At 45.2% G+C, this 16874-nt stretch overlaps 1 protein-coding gene across 5 annotated transcripts in view; it reads right to left on the reverse strand.

The window, feature by feature from the left end:
* Positions 1-16874, reverse strand: part of bbs9 (Bardet-Biedl syndrome 9) — a 396619-nt gene that overhangs the window by 142062 nt on the left and 237683 nt on the right. The gene's annotated exons all lie outside the window — the stretch shown is intronic.

Raw genomic sequence — 16874 nt, forward strand, 5'->3', positions numbered from 1 at the left:
AATTTGTTTGCAGAAGATCTCAGAATTAGACTCCTGTGAGAAACCAGCTCCTACAGAGTGAGTAAAAGAATCCTAATTCCAAATCAAATGATACCTTGGTCTAACATTCCTTTCCGTCTTTTAGAGCAATTTACTAATTATAATTCACAATTTACAAAACCTCCGTAACATGGCACATTGACAGACATTTTTTTTTGAAAGTCTGAAGGTTTGTTTGTATTTTTTTCATCTCCACCATCACTTGCTTTAACTCAGCTAATATGCTGTCTTGCTTTGTTCAACACTTTTCATGACCTCTGAATATCACTGAAGCACTTTGCAGTCTCTTAACTACTTGTCAAGAGCAGCCAATTGTTGTTTAGGAAAACAAACATCTAATTTACACACAACAAACTCCCCCAAGTAACAATGAAATATATGAACAGATCATCTAATTTTGGAAGCTGGTTGAAGCATAAATGTTGATCATCATTAAGGAATTCCTCCCACCATTCTTGGAACATTTTTCATTAACCTTAAGAACTGTAGTTTAACATCTCAAACTAAGATGACTGACGCATACCTGCATGTGTCTTGTAAAAATGAGACATTCTGGTGTGAAAAGTAGCCTGTTAATTTTCAAAACCAACCGACATGAATTTTGTCTTGTCAATAGGAAACCAGTCAGATTTTCAACTGGTGTCATTGATTATTAAAACTGTTTTATTTGCAATATTGGCAACAGCCAACACAAGGATCTTTCGGTAATCTTGAATTCAATGATACCAAGTTGGAAGATCCCAAACTGCAATGAAATTTGTCAGATTTTATTTTAATCCATTGTGTTTTGGCATTACATTGCTACAGGTTTTATATTACTTATTTAATAATTAATAAGTAACTCTCCCACAAAAAACATACTGCAACTTATATTCATCTTGCAGATTTTACAAATGCTTATTGAACAGCTGATGTACAAAATAACTTGACTCCTTTGGTGGGGAGCAAAATAAATATATCACATTATGTTATGCAAGTTCTACTATACCTGTAGGTTGGGGAGCAATCAGCACTAATGCACACCAATCCTACCCAGCCACTTTGTGGAAATTACCCTGGGCTCAGTTAAATAGTTGAACAGCTGGGAACATACAAGTATTGGCTCTGTAGATGTTGGTTCTCAAGGGGATTGAAATTTACCGAGCAAGAGTCATGCTTTCAGGTGATGTGGACTGAGAAAGAGAACTGCGATTTTTCCATTAACAATAATTATACTGTATCTGTGCACTGTGCTTCAACATCTTGTATAAAAGTTTAAGTAGTGACTTGGTTTTAGTTAATATTACAAACAATAATAAAATGTTCAGAGTTTTGAAACAGGCTATCAGTCCCGGTCCACACGGCTTTTGCCCAACACTCTCCTCCCACCTATCTCATTCCAGCATCATCACAGCTTTCACAAGAAGGCAAAAAGCCAGTAATTCCCCATGGATAGAATAGTAACAAAGGAGGCTATAAAATGGTGATGTATTATTCATAATTATAATGTATAATTCATAATTTATATCGAAACATACAGCAAAATCAGTTATTTCCATCAGTCCAAGGATGGACTTATGCAGGCTGCTAGTGTCACAATGATTCCTGCACCAACACAGCATGCCCACAACTTGCTCACCAGTATGCATTTGGAATGTGGGAGGAAACTGGAATTCTCTGAGGAAACCCATATCGTGTCAGGGAGAATGTACTGGCAGGAATTGAACCCTGATAGCTGACACTGTAAAGTGTTACTCTAGCTGCATTGATACAACATCTATGAGATTGCTTTTTAAAGTAGCTCATGATTGAGCCCACTAGGGGTCAGCTATTCTAAATTGGAAAGATCTGGAATTGATTATAGAGCTTAAAGTAAAGGAACCCTAAGGGGTCAGTGATTGCAATATGATAGAATTCATCCTGCAATTTGAGAAGGAGAAGCTAAAATCAGATGAATCAGTATTACAAAGGATTAAAGGGAATTGAGAGGAGTAAAGGCATGAGAGAGGAGCTGGCCAAAATTGATTTGAAAAAGATACTATCAGGGATGATGACAGAATAGCAAATTGTTGGAGTTTCTCAGAGGAATTCAAAAGGCGCAGGATCAATACATCCCAAAGCAGAAGTATTCTAAAGGCAGGATGATGCAACTGTGGTTAACAAGGGAAGTCAAAGCCAACATAAAAAATAAAGAGATGACACATAACAGACCAAAATTTGTGGGAATTTAGAGAATTGGGAAATTTCTAAAAACAAACAGAAGGGAACTGGGGAAAAGATGGAACGTGAAGGTAAGCTAGCCAAAAATATTAAACCGGATAACAGAAGTTTCTTCAGATATATAAAGGGTAAATGAAAGGAAAGAGTGGATAGCAGACTGCTGGAAAATGGTGCTGGAGAAGTGAGTGAAGTTGCCATTATTAGGGAGAAGGTACTTGGGAATGAAGTTGCCATTAGTAGGGAGATGGTGCTTGAGAAACTGAAAGGTCTGAAGGTAGATAAATCACCTGGATCAAATGGGTCTACACTCCAGGGTTCTGAAAAAGATGGCTGAAGAGATTGTGGAAGCATTAATAATGATCTTTCAAGAATCAATAGATTCTGACATGGTTCCAGAGGACTGGAAAATTACAAATGTCACTCCACTCTTCAAGAAGGGAGAGAGGCAGAAGGAAGGAAATTATAGGCCAGTTAGTCTGACCTCCATGGTTCAGAAGATGTTGGAGTTGACTGGGTTAAGGATGTGGTTTTGGTGTACTTGGAGGCACATGATAAAATAAGTTGAAGTCAGCATGGTTTCCTTAAGGGAAGATTTGTCTGAAAAATCTGTTGGAAGTTTTTGAAGAAATAACAAGCAGGGTAGATGAAGGAGAATCGGCGGATGATGTGCACTTGGAATTTCAGAAGACCTTCAAAGTACCACACAAGGCTGCTTAACAAGTTAAGAGCCCATGGTATTACAAGAAGGATACTAGCATGGTAGAGCATTGGCTGATTGGCAGGAGGCAAAGAGTGAGAATAAAGGGTGCCTTTCCTGATTGGCTGCCGGTAATCAGTGGTATTCTACAGGGGTCTGTGTTGGGTCAGCTCCTTTTTCTTATATTATATATCAATGATTTGGATGACTGAATTGATGGGTTTGTGGGCCAAGTTTACTGATGATAAGAAGACAGGCAGAGGGGCAGGTAGTGTTGACAAAACAAAGAGGCTGCAGAAGGACTTAGACAGATTAGGAGAAGGCACAAAGAAGTGACAGATGGAATACAGTGTTGGGAAGTATATGATCATGCACTTTGGTAGAATAAATAAAAGTGTAGACTATTTTCTAAATGGAAAGAAAATTCCAAAATCAGAGGTGCGAATTTGAAGGTTGAGTCAGTGGTGAGGAATGCAAATTCAATGTTACCATTCATTTCGAGAGGTCGAAAATATAAAAACAAGGAAGTAATGTTGAGGCTTTATAAGGTACTGGTGAGGCCTCACTTGGAGTATTGTGAGTAGTTTTGGGCCCTTTATCTAAAAAAAGATGAACTGACATTGGAGAGGGCTTAAAGGAGGTTCACAAAATGATTCTGGGATTGAAAGGCTTATCATATGAGGACTGTTTGACACTCTGAGCCCATACTCACTAGAGCTTATAAGAATGAGAGGGGTGGGCGGCACCTCAATGAAACTTCTGAATATTGAAAGGCCTAATAAAGTGTATATGCAGAGGATATTTCCAATAACAGGAGAGTCTAGGATCAGAGATTACAGCCTCAGAATAGAAGGACTTACCTTTAGAACAGAGATGAGAAGGAATTTCTTTAGCCAGAGGGTGGTGAATTTGCAAAATTTATTGCCACAGACAGCTGTGCAGGCCAAGTCACTGGGTATATTTAAATCAGATGTTCTTAAGTACTTAATTAGTAAGTGTGTCAAAGATTATGGAAAGAAGACAGGAGAATGGGGTTAAGAGGGAAAATAAATCAGCCATGATTGAATGGTCGAGCGGACTCAATGGGCAGAGTGGCCTAATACTGCTTCTTTGTCTTATTGTCTTCAAAGATCACTTAGACTGATTGAGTGGATGGTACAAATGTGGTAGATACAGTGTAATGTGGATAAATATGAAGTTGTGGCGGCTCATTTCCTAGCGTATGCGAACCGACTCACAATTAGATAGCCTACGGGGGTTTGCGAGCACAGAGCTTTGGAGCCTCTTCGCCATGGGGGGCCGGTTGACAGAGGCTTAAAAGTGAGGCTGAAGTTTTCGAATAAAGTTTTTCCTTCGACTGCAGTTACCGACTCCGTGTCGTAATTTTAGCGCTGTTTGTAGCACACCGCTACAATTGGTGACCCCGACGGTCCAAACGATTTTTGGACCAGAAATGACCGACGCCGCCTCTGTTCATGCGGTTTCGTTGAAACTGCCGGGTTTCTGGACACAGCGCCCGGACCTATGGTTCCAGCAAGCCGAAGCCCAATTCCACGTTCGCCGGATCACCTCAGAAGACACCCGCTACTACTACGTGGTGGGCTCCCTCGACCAGGACACAGCTGCCCAGGTCGCGGAGTTCGTACAGTCGCCCCCGGCAGACGGCAAGTACATGGAATTCAAAGCCCTGCTCCTCAGGACTTTCGGACTCTCACGGCGCGAGCGGGCTGCCCGTTTACTGCACCTGGATGGCTTGGGCGACAGACCTCCATCGGCTTTAATGAATGAGATGTTGTCTCTGGCCGAGGGACACACAGGCCTCATGTTTGAGCAGGCATTCCTGGAGCAGCTGCCCGAGGACATACGCCTGCTGCTGTCCGACGCGGATTTCAGTGACCCCCGGAAGGTGGCAGCCCGGGCGGACTTGCTGTGGAACGCCAAAAAGGTGAGCGGGGCGTCCATCGCACAGATCACCCAGCCACGCTCCCGGCAGCAAACCAGTCCAGGCCCGGCCGCAGAGCCCACTAACCCCCGGCCCAATGACCACTGGTGCTTCTACCACCAGCGGTGGGGCGCAGAAGCCCGCCGTTGCCGCCCGCCCTGCAAGTTCCCGGGAAACGCCAGGGCCAGCCGCCGCTGATGGCTACGGCGGCTGGCCATCGGGATAGCCTCCTGTATGTGTGGGATAGCAGGTCGGGACGCCGCTTTTTGGTCGATACTGGGGCTGAGGTCAGCGTTTTACCTCCGACAAGTTACGACACTCGCAGCAGGGCACCGGGTCCCCCCCTGAGGGCCGTGAATGGCAGCACAGTAAGGACCTATGGCACCCGTCAGGTGCAGCTACAGTTCGGCCCCAGCCAGTTCACGTGGGACTTCACACTGGCCGCCGTAGCCCAACCGCTTCTGGGTGCGGATTTTTTGCGAGCTCACAGCCTGCTGGTTGACCTGCCCAGGAAGAGACTGGTACACGCCGAGACCTTTCAGACGTTCTCCCTGGGCGCGGCCCAGTTGCCAGCCCCTCACCTCGGCTCCATCACGCTGTCCGACAACGACTTCACCAGGGTCCTGGCGGAGTTCCCATCGGTTCTGGCACCGCAGTTCACAGCAGCCATGCCCAGGCACGGCGTACAGCACCACATCCCGACACAGGGACCACCCCTCCATGCCCGTGCTCGGCGGCTTCCCCCGGACAAGCTCCGACTGGCGAAGGAGGAGTTCCAGAGAATGGAGGAATTGGGGATCATCCGGCGGTCCGACAGCCCCTGGGCTTCCCCCCTGCACATGGTGCCCAAAGCGACGGGGGGCTGGAGACCGTGCGGCGACTACCGCAGGCTGAACGAGGCTACCACACCGGACCGCTACCCTGTGCCGCACATTCAGGACTTTGCGGCAAACCTGCACGGCGCCCGGATCTTCTCCAAGGTCGACCTTGTCCGAGGGTACCATCAAATCCCGATGCATCCTGACGACGTCCCCAAGACGGCTCTCATCACCCCGTTTGGCCTCTTCGAGTTCCTCCGCATGCCGTTCGGCCTGAAGAATGCCGCACAGACGTTCCAGCGGTTAATGGACGCGGTGGGACGGGACCTGGACTTCGCGTTCATCTATTTGGATGACATCCTCATAGCCAGCGGCAGTCGTCAGGAGCATCTGTCCCACCTCCGTCAACTCTGCGCCCGACTGAGTGAGTACGGTCTTACAATTAACCCTGCCAAATGCCAGTTCGGACTTGATACCATTGACTTCCTGGGCCACAGGATTACTAAAGACGGGGCAACCCCTCTGCCCGCTAAGGTAGATGCGGTCCGCCACTTCCCCCGACCCACCACGGTCAAAGGCCTTCAGGAATTCGTAGGTATGGTCAATTTCTACCGCCGCTTCCTCCCTTCAGCTGCCCGGATCATGCGCCCCCTGTTCGCCCTGATGTCGGGTCCGAGCAAGGACATTACCTGGGACGAGGAGTCCGCCGCCGCTTTCGTTCAAACGAAGGAAGCTTTGGCTGACGCCGCAATGCTAGTACATCCCAGAATGGACACCCCTACCGCCCTCACAGTGGACGCATCAAACACGGCAGTCGGTGGGGTGCTGGAGCAGCTCATCGCAGGTCGCTGGCAACCCCTGGCGTTTTTCAGCAAACACCTGCGGCCACCCGAGCTCAAGTACAGTGCTTTTGACCGGGAACTGTTGGCGCTCTACCTGGCAATCCGGCATTTCAGGTACTTCCTAGAAGGTCGGCCCTTCACCGCGTTCACGGACCACAAACCGCTTACCTTTGCGTTTACGAAAGCATCCGACCCCTGGTCATCCCGCCAGCAACGCCACCTGTCCTACATCTCTGAATACACAACGGATGTCCGGCACGTCTCGGGTAAGGACAATGTCGTGGCGGATGCGCTCTCTCGCCCTACCGTTCATGCCCTTTCCCAAGGGGTAGACTTTGAGGCACTGGCAGAGGCACAGCAGGTAGATGAGGAGATTCCGAGTTACAGGACTGCAGTCTCTGGTTTGCAGCTCCAGGACTTCCCCGTGGGCCCAGGTGAGAGTACCCTACTCTGTGACGTCGCCACCAACCAGCCCCGTCCGGTCGTCCCCGCAGCCTGGCGGCGACGTGTTTTCGACTCCATTCATAACTTGGCGCATCCCTCCATCCGGACAACTGTCCGGATGGTTTCCAGCAGGTTCGTTTGGCACGGACTCCGCAAACAGGTCAGTGCATGGGCCAGGACGTGCATGCACTGCCAGACGGCCAAGGTGCAGCGGCACACCAAAGCTCCGCCGCAGCAGTTCCATCCCGCCCACCGGCGTTTCGACCACATTCATGTGGATATCGTGGGCCCCCTGCCAGTGTCGCGTGGAGCGCGTTACCTCCTGACTATCGTGGACCGGTTCACAAGATGGCCAGAGGCGGTCCCGCTCACCGACACCACCTCCGAATCTTGCGCCCGAGCCCTGATCGCCACCTGGATATCCCGCTTTGGTGTACCAGCCCACATTACCTCCGACAGAGGCGCCCAGTTCACCTCCAGCCTGTGGTCAGCTATGGCCAGCCTTTTGGGGACTCAGCTGCACCACACCACTGCCTACCACCCACAGTCGAACGGGCTAGTGGAGCGTTTCCACCGTCACCTGAAGTCGGCCCTCATGGCCCGCCTGCGAGGAGCCAACTGGGCGGACGAGCTTCCCTGGGTCCTTCTCGGCATCCGCACAGCGCCCAAGGACGACCTGCACGCCTCGTCGGCCGAGTTGGTATACGGCGCGCCCCTGGCCGTCCCCGGGGAGTTCCTACCAGCCCCGAGGGGGCAAGAGGAAGAACCCGCTGCAGTCCTGGGCAGACTTCGCGAGAAGCTCGGTAACCTGGCCCCCATACCCACTTCACAGCATGGGCGGCACCCGACCTGCGTACCCAAAGACCTACGGAACTGTAAGTTTGTGTTTGTACGAAGGGGCGGGCATCGGCCACCGCTGCAGCGGCCATACGAGGGGCCGTTTACGGTGCTCCGGAACAACGGGTCCACGTTCGTGCTGGACGTTGGGGGGAAGGAGGAGGTTTTCACGGTGGACCGCCTCAAGCCGGCCCATGTGGACCTGGCGCAACCGGCCGAGTTTCCGGCGCCTCGGCGCAGAGGCCGACCTCCCAAGCAGGTTCTGGCCCAGGCTGTGGACATTGGGGGGTGTATCGCCGGTTCTGGGGGGGGGTTATGTGGCGGCTCATTTCCTAGCGTATGCGAACCGACTCACAATTAGATAGCCTACGGGGGTTTGCGAGCACAGAGCTTTGGAGCCTCTTCGCCATGGGGGGCCGGTTGACAGAGGCTTAAAAGTGAGGCTGAAGTTTTCGAATAAAGTTTTTCCTTCGACTGCAGTTACCGACTCCGTGTCGTAATTTTAGCGCTGTTTGTAGCACACCGCTACAAAGTTATCAACTACAGCCGGAAAATTAGTAATATTATTTAGATGGAATTAGACTGGGGAAACAATTATTTACAGATAGACGTGGGAGTCTCTCTACACTAGTAACTGAAAGCAGGCAAATAAGAAGACAAATGGTACGTTGGTCTTCATTTCAAGAGTATTTTGAGCACAGAAGCAAGAATAACTTGTTAATTTGTATGGAGCTTCAGTGAGACCATATTTAAGTACTGTGTGCAGTTTCAGTACCCTACCCAAGAAAGGAGATATGTGCCATAGAGGGAGTGCAGTCAAGAGCAACTGATGGAATGGCAGTTCTGCACAAGGAGAGATTAAGTCGACTGGCCTTGTGTTCATTAGATTTTGAAAGACTGAGCAGAAACAGGCTAGATATTGGGAAAAATTTTTTCCCTTGTTGGGGTATCAAGACTGAAGGATATGAAACTCTTGTTATGAAAAAGATATTTAGGATTGAGAAAAGAATTTTTTCACAAGTAAGCCACAGAACAGAAATTATTCAATATTTTTTTAAAGATATATAGATAACTCTAGATTAAAAAAGCAAGGGGAGAGTAAGAATGTGGCTTTAAGATAGAGGATCAGCAATGATGGTAATGAGTAGTGAAGCACAATAAAATACTTCAATTTTTATCACATTTCTGAAAATCAAGGCATCTCAAGAGACATACAGTGCTGTCTGTTGTACTACAGGAAACAAGGCAGTCAATTTCAGCATAAAAATCTCTCATACAAGAGATTATCACCAGATCAGATACTTTTAAACGGTGAATGGAAAGATTTCTGCAGTTCTTGGATTTATGCCATATGATCATTTTCATTCTGAGGGAATGATCTCAAATCTCATCTGACAAACTCTTAAAATATTTTAAGCATTCCTTCTGGCCAGAGCAACAGTGATCACTCCTTTTTTGTTGTGCTTTCCTGGGACAAAATCTACAGTTTATGAGTTACAACAATTTAGTGAACTAAATTAGTAAATCTTTAATGTGAAGTAATTTTTTTATGTGTACTATTTCTGTATGACAGAGGGCTGAAAATGTGCTCAGCGTGATATAGGATTTGAGTAAGTTAACTCTCTTTATGTTTCTTCTTGAATTTACGGATGTAATTGAGAAATATATTGTTACTTCAAGGTCAGTGGAGGAAGTAAATGCAATGAGAGCAGGAAGTGTAATATATCTCAGTTGCTGGTGATATAGTAGTAGGTAAGAAAGTAAGCAGCAAGGACAGCACAAAGACAGGCAGACTTTCATTTCATTTCTTCAGCATGTCCTATAGCACATTACATCAAAGGAAGTACTTTAACTGCAGTCACTGTTACGTGGTGGGAAACACAGCAGTCAATTCATATTTAAGCAGCAGTACAAGTACAACGAGATCAGCTACTATCAAAGATGGTGAGCAGTTAGTAAAACTGAGAAAGTTCTTCCACTCTTTGAAATAGCACCATAAGTTCATTCATCAGTTACATACAGGTGCTAGGAGTTAGAGGTGCCAAGTATTAGTCTTCAGTTTATGCTCAAATTTTTTGTCTAGTCACACTCAAGAAAGAGTCAAAACTTGGCCCCCATTTAGCCATGACCATCTCCCATCTGGCTGCCCTTTGAATATAAGCAGGTTATGGGAGTGGACAAGAAATAGGCAGATATTCTGTTGAATAATAGGATTATTCACTATATGGTAAATAGAAATAGAATATGCTTTGCAAATAACAAGACAGTAAGAAATATTGAAATCCAGAGGGATTTGGGCATTCCTGTGCAGGGTTTACACAGACTGAACAAACAGATGTTACAATTAGGAAAGCACTTGGTATGTTGGCCTTTATTACAAGGTGATTTAAATTTAAGTAGCCCTGCTTCAGGCTGGGGCATCACCGTAGCATATCCATCAGCGTGTTGCTATTACAGTTGGAGTAAGGGGTGTTGGAGCTCGGAGTTTAATTCTGATATCACCTATAAGTTTGTATATTCTTCCCATGAGCGCATGGGTTTCCTCTTCGTGCTCCTATTTCCTACCATTGTAAATTGTCTCATGATTATGGTAGGGTAAAATAGGTGGGTTGTTGGGTGGTGCAGCCTGAAGGATCTGTTCTGCTCCGTATCTCTAAATAAATAAAAATAAATAAATAAACTATTATGGGTCTCAGTGAAACTACACCTGAAGTAGTGTAGACAGTTTTGATATTATCAATGGAAGGATATACTTATCTGAGAGACAGTTCAACAAGATTTGTAAGGCAGTTTTCTGCAATGAGGAGATTGTCATAACAGTGGGAATTGAGAGTTCCACAACTCAATGCCCCGGAATTCAACTATTCAAAACCAGAATGGGTTGGTCAGGTAGGGACACAAGAGACTGCAGATGCTAGAATATGCAGCAACAAACAATCTGCTAGAGGAACTCAGTGGGTCGAACAGCATCTGCAGGGAAAAGGAAATTAAACATTCTTGGGTCGAAACTGAAGGGTAGTATTTTGGCAGAGTAAGTAGTACTGGTACCTTACAGCTTCAAAGGTCCAGTTTTATTCTTGATCTCATGCTGTATTCTGAATTTGCGTGTTTTCCGTGATTACAGAGGTTTCTCTGGGTGCTCTCATTTCATTTTACATCCCAAGGGCATGCTGCTGGGTTTATTGGCTCCTAAAAATTGGTATGGGTCAATGACAAATTGAATTAGTGGTCAGTTGGTGAGCATAGATGGACTAAGTTACAGGGGTATAAGAAAATAAGGAAGGGAACAGGAGAAAAAAAGGATTGCTCTTCTGCAATGGGCCAAATGGCTACTTTCTGTGTCATTCTGATTATAAGACTTCCATAGGCAAGGAAGCCCATAGTCAGAAGTCTCTGCAGAGTTTGTTCCTTTAGGATAAAGTAGAATTTCTTCTCTGTTGCAAAAGGGGTGAGGGGGGTGGAGGCGAATGACCTATCAGGGCACAGCAGAAGCTGAAGCCAGGACTGTGGCACTGTGGCTGGTAGGGATGGGTAAAGTCAGGCAGAGTGACAGTGATAATGATAGAAGACTTGATAGAGGGATAGACAGCAGATTCTGTGTCAACGAAAGAGTAGGCAGGATAATGTGTTGCCTCACATGCTAGGGTCCAGGATGTATCAGACTGGCTGCAGAAGAATTTCAAGAGGGAGTTTGAACAGCCAGAAGTTCTGGTGCACATTAGCAACAATGACATAGGTAAAAAGGGGAAGAGGTTCTGCGCAGTGAGTATAGGGAGTTAGGCAAGAGGCTGAACAGCAAGAGCAGCGCCTCCAAGGTAGTAATCTCTGGATTACTGAGTACCATATGTTAGTGAGGGCAGAAGTAAGATGATAATACAGAGGAATGAGTGGCTGAGGAAGTGTTGTACCGATAGGATTTCTGATTTCTGAATCATTAGGATCTCTTGTGGGGAAGGTATGATCTGCACAACAAGGATGGATTAGACCTGAACCCCAGGAAAACCAATATCCTTGTGGGAAAGTTTGCTAGAGCTGTTGGAGAGGGTTGGACAGAGGCTGGGAACCAGAGTGACAGGGCTGAGAATGGGCAGCTGGAATATAAGTCAATGCACTGTGTAGTGAGACTGTGAGAAAGGACAGGCAGACGGTAGGGAAAATCTTACATCAGTGGGATGTGTTGAAGTGTAACATGGGGGCAAAGTAGAAAAAGGTTATGAATAAAGGACTAAAGGTGTTATGTTTGAATGCATACAATACACAGAATAAAGGAGATGAATTTGCATTGCAGTTGGAGATTGGCAAGTATCATGTTGTGGGCATCACTGAGTCATGGCTGAAAGAAGATCATTGTGAGAAACTTTACACCCAAGGATATACCTTGTAGCAAAAAGACAGGCAAGTAGGTAGAGGGGTGGGATGGTTCTGTTGGTAAAATTGAAATCAAATCCTTAGAAAGATGTGACGTAGTATTGGAGGATGTAGAACCTTGTGGGTAGAGTTAAGAAAATGTAAGGATAAAAAGACCCTGGTGGGAGTTAAATAAGGCCTCCAAGCAGTAGCTAGGATGTGGGATATAAATTTCTACAAGAAATAGAAAAGGCATGTTATAAGGGCAATGTTACAAAAGTTACGGGGGGATTTCAATATGCAGGTAGATTGTGAAAATCAGGTCGGAGCTGGTTCCCAAGAGAGGGAATTTGTAGAATGCCTACAAGATGGGTTTTTGGAGCAGCTTGTAATTAAGCCCACTAGGGAAAAGGCAATTCTGGATTGGGCGCTGTGTAGTGAACAAGATTTGATTTGGGAGCTTAAGGTAAAGGAACCCTGAGGTGCCAATGATAATAATATGATAGATTTCACCCTGTTGTTTGAGAAGGAGAAGGTAACAGTCAGATATTGCTGTATTATAGTGGAGTAAAGGGGATTACAGAGGCATGAGAGAAGAACTGCCAAAGTTAATTGGAAGGGGACACTATCAGGGATGATGGCAAAACAGCAGTAGCTGGCGTTTCTGGAGGCAACTTGGAAAGTGAAGGATAGATACATCCCAAAGAAGTATCCTAAAGGGAGGATGAGACAACCATGGCTGATGAGGCAAGTCAAATATAGCATTAAAGCAAAAGAGAAGGCATATACATAGCAAAAATTAGTAGGAAGTTGAAGGATTGGGAAGCTTTTAAAAACTAACAAAGAGCACCTAATAAAACCATAAGGAGAGAAAAGATGAAATATGAAAGTAAGCAAGCTAATAATATCAAAGAAGATAGCAGAGGTTTTATCAGATACATAAAGAGTAAAAGAGAGGCAAGGGTAGATATTGGATTAATGGAAAATGACGCTGGAGAGATAGTGGGGGGAGGCAAAGAAATAGAGGACGAACTTAATAAGTATTTTACGTCAATCTTCACTGGGGAAGACACAAGCAATATGCCAGAAATTCAAGAGTGTCAAGGGGCAGAAGTGAGTGCTATTGCTATTACTAAGGAAAAGGTTCTTGGGAAGCTGAAAAGTCTGAAGGTAACTTAACTCTGCTGGACTAGATGGACTGCACCCCAGGGTCCTGAAAGAGGTAGCTGAAGAGACTGTAGGGTCATTAGCAATGACTTTTCAAGAATCACTAGATTCTGGAATGGTTCTGGAGGACTGGAAAATTGTAAATGTCATTTCATTCTTTAAGAAGGGAGTGAAGCAGAAAAAAGAAAATTATAGGCCAGTTAGCCTGACTTCAGTAGTTAGGAAGATGTTGGAGTTCATCATTAAGGATGAGGTCTCAGGGTACTTGGAGGTGCATGATTTAAGTCCTGAAGGCCAAAGTCAGCATGGTTTCTTTAAGGGGTAATTTTGCCTGACAAATCCGTTGGAATTCTATGAATAAGTAACAAGCAGGATAGGCAAGGAGAGTTAGTGGATGTTGTTTACTTGGATTTTCAGAAAGCCTTTAACAAGTTGCTGCACATGAGAGTGCTTAACAAGATAAGAGCCAATGGTATTACAGGAAAAGTACTAGCATGGATAGAGGTTTGGCTGACTAGCAGGAGGTAACGAATCAGAATAAACAAGACCTAGTCTGGTTGGCTGCCAGTGACTGGTAGTACTCCGCAGGGGTTGGTACTTGGACGACTTCTTTTTACGTTATATGCCTACAATCTGGATGAAAGAATTGATGGTTTTATGGCCAAGTTTTCAGATGATACAAATATAAATGGATGGACAAATAGTGCTGAGGAAGCAGGGAGTCTACAGAAGGACTTGAACAGATTGCAAGAAACGGCAAAGAAGTGGCAGATGGAAAATAGTGTAGGCAGTGTACGGACATGCACTTTGGTAGAAGGAATAAAGGTGCAGACTATCTTCTAAACAGGGAGAAAATTTAAAAATCAGAGTGCAAAGGGACTTGAGAGTCTTTGTGCAGGATTCCCTAAAGGTTAACTTATAGGTTGAGCTGATGGTTAAGAAGGCAAATGCAGTGTTAGTATTCATTTTAAGAGGACTATAATACAAGAGCAAGAACGTGATGTTGAGGCTTTATAAGTATTTGGTTAGACCACAGTTGGAGTATTGTGAGCAATTTCGGCTCTTATTGAAGAAAAGATGTGCGAGCATTGGAGACGACCAAGAGGAGGTTCATGAGAATGATTCTGGGAATGAAAGAGTTAACGTATGAGGAGCATTTGATGACTCTGGACCTATACTTGCTGGCATTTAGAAGAAATAGATTGGATCTCATTGAAAGCTATCAAATATCAAATGTCCAAGGGAGAGTGGATGTGAAGAGGATGTTTCCTATAGAGGTTGAGTTCTAGGACTAGACAGCACACCCTTAAAATAGAAGGACATCTATTTTGACAGAAATGAGAGGAATTTCTTAAGCCATAGGGTAGTGAATCTGTGGAGTTTATTGCCATGGATGGCTGTGGAGGCCAAGGCATTGATTATATTTAAAACTTAGGTTGATAGGTCCTTGATTAGTCAAAGCAACAAAGGTTGTGATGAGAAGACCATAAGATATAGGAGCAGAAGTAGACCATTTGTCCCATTGAGTCTGCTCCGCCACTCAATCAAGGGCTGATCCAATTCCAATTCTTCCAGTTATCCTCACTCCCTTGCCTTCTCCCCATACCCTTTGATGCCCTGGCTAATCAAGAACCTACCTATCTCTGCCTTAAATGCACCCAATGACTTGGCCTTCACAGCTGCTCATGGCAACAAATTCCTCAGATTTGTCACCCTCTGACTAAAGTGATTTCTCTGCATCTCTGTTCTAAATGGACTTCCTTCAATTCTGAAGTCATGCCCTCTTATCCTAGACTCCCCTACCATGGAAAATAACTTTGCCATATCTAATCTGTTCAGGCCTTTTAACATTCAGAATGTTTCTAAGAGATCCCCCCTCATTCTCCTGAACTCCAGGGAATATAGCCCATGAGCTGCCAGACGTTCCTCATACGGCAACCCTTTCATTCCTCGAATCACTCTTGTGAATCTTCTCTGAACCCTCTCCAATGTCAGTATATCCTTTCTAAAATAAGGAGTCCAAAACTGCACACAATACTCCAAGTGTGGTCTCACAAGTGCCTTATATAGCCTCAACATCACATCTCTGCTCTTATATTCTGTATCTCTAGAAATAAACGCCAACATTGCATTCGCCTTCTGCACCAGCAACTCAACCTGGAGGTTAACCTTTAGAGTATCTTGCACACGCACTCCCAATCCCCTTTGCACCTCTGCATTTTGAATCCTCTCCCCATCTAAATAATAGTCTGCCTGTTCTTCCACCAATGTGCATGACCGTACACTTTGCAACACTGTATTTCATTTGCCGCTTCTTTGCTCAATCCCCCTAAACTTTCTAAGTCTGTCTACAGGCTCTGTTTCCTTAACACTATCTGCTTCTCCACCTTTCTTTGTATTATTAAGGCCACAAATCCATTAATCCCATAGTCCAAATCATTGACATACATCATAAAAAGCAGCTGCCCCAACACTGATCCCTGTGGAACTCTACTGGTAACCGGCAGCCAGCCTGAATAGGATCCCTTTATTCCCACTCTCTCATTTCTGCCAACCAGCCAATGCTCCACCTATGCTAGTGTAACATGCTGTAATGTTTCACTAATAATGTAATGGTTTCTCTGTAGCAACAATGTTTGGGTGACTGGAGATAACAGGGTTTGGAATGCTGTTGTTCTTTCTTGTGAGCTGGAAGAGAGATTTTTGCTGTCTTTTTGCTGGGGAAAGATGAGGAGAGAAGGTGCGAATGGAGAGAGCTGATAGACTGCCAGATGGGGTGGACCTGAAGGGCAGCGACAATCGGAGGAGGTCGATGGTGGACGATCGACTTATCAGTGAGCTCCAACATTGTGCAACAGACTGTTTAATAAGAATGGGCCCTTTTTTTCATTTCTTTACTAACCATATAGTCAAAGTAAGAATTATAAAGCTTAATCGTTTAATTGCAAATTATGTACTGTTTGTTATTTTGGGGTACTGATTTGTTACATGGGACACATCATGCAGCACCCTCCCAAATGAGATTTCTTAAGTTTGGCCGAGCCAGTGGCTATCACCCCCTATATTAAGCCGCTAGCTGAAGCAAGAGTTACACTGGTAACTCTTGTAATTCCTGTACACTGGTAACCTGTAATTCCAAGGGCTCTTATCTTGCTAAGTAGCCTCGTGTGCAGGACATTGTCAAAGGCCTTCTGAAAGTACAAGTACACCAAATCTACTGCATCACCTTTTTCTACCCTGCTTATAATTTCTTCAAAAATTTGCAGTAAGTTAGTCAGGTAGTATTTTCCTTACAGGAAACCATACTGGCTTTGGCCTATCTTGTCACGTGCCTCCAGGTACTCCATAATCTCACCCCTTAACAATCGATCCCAACAATTTCCCAAGCACTGATATCAGACTAACAGGTCTATAGTTTCCTTTCTGCTGCCTCCCACCCTTCTTAAATAGGGGAGTAACATTTGCAATTTTCCAGATATCCGGTACAATGCCAGAATCTATTGATTCTTGAAAGATCATTGTTAATGCCCCCGCAATCTCTC

Source organism: Hypanus sabinus, chromosome 1, assembly GCF_030144855.1.
Source record: "Hypanus sabinus isolate sHypSab1 chromosome 1, sHypSab1.hap1, whole genome shotgun sequence".
In the NCBI taxonomy this organism is placed as follows: Eukaryota; Metazoa; Chordata; class Chondrichthyes; order Myliobatiformes; family Dasyatidae; genus Hypanus; species Hypanus sabinus.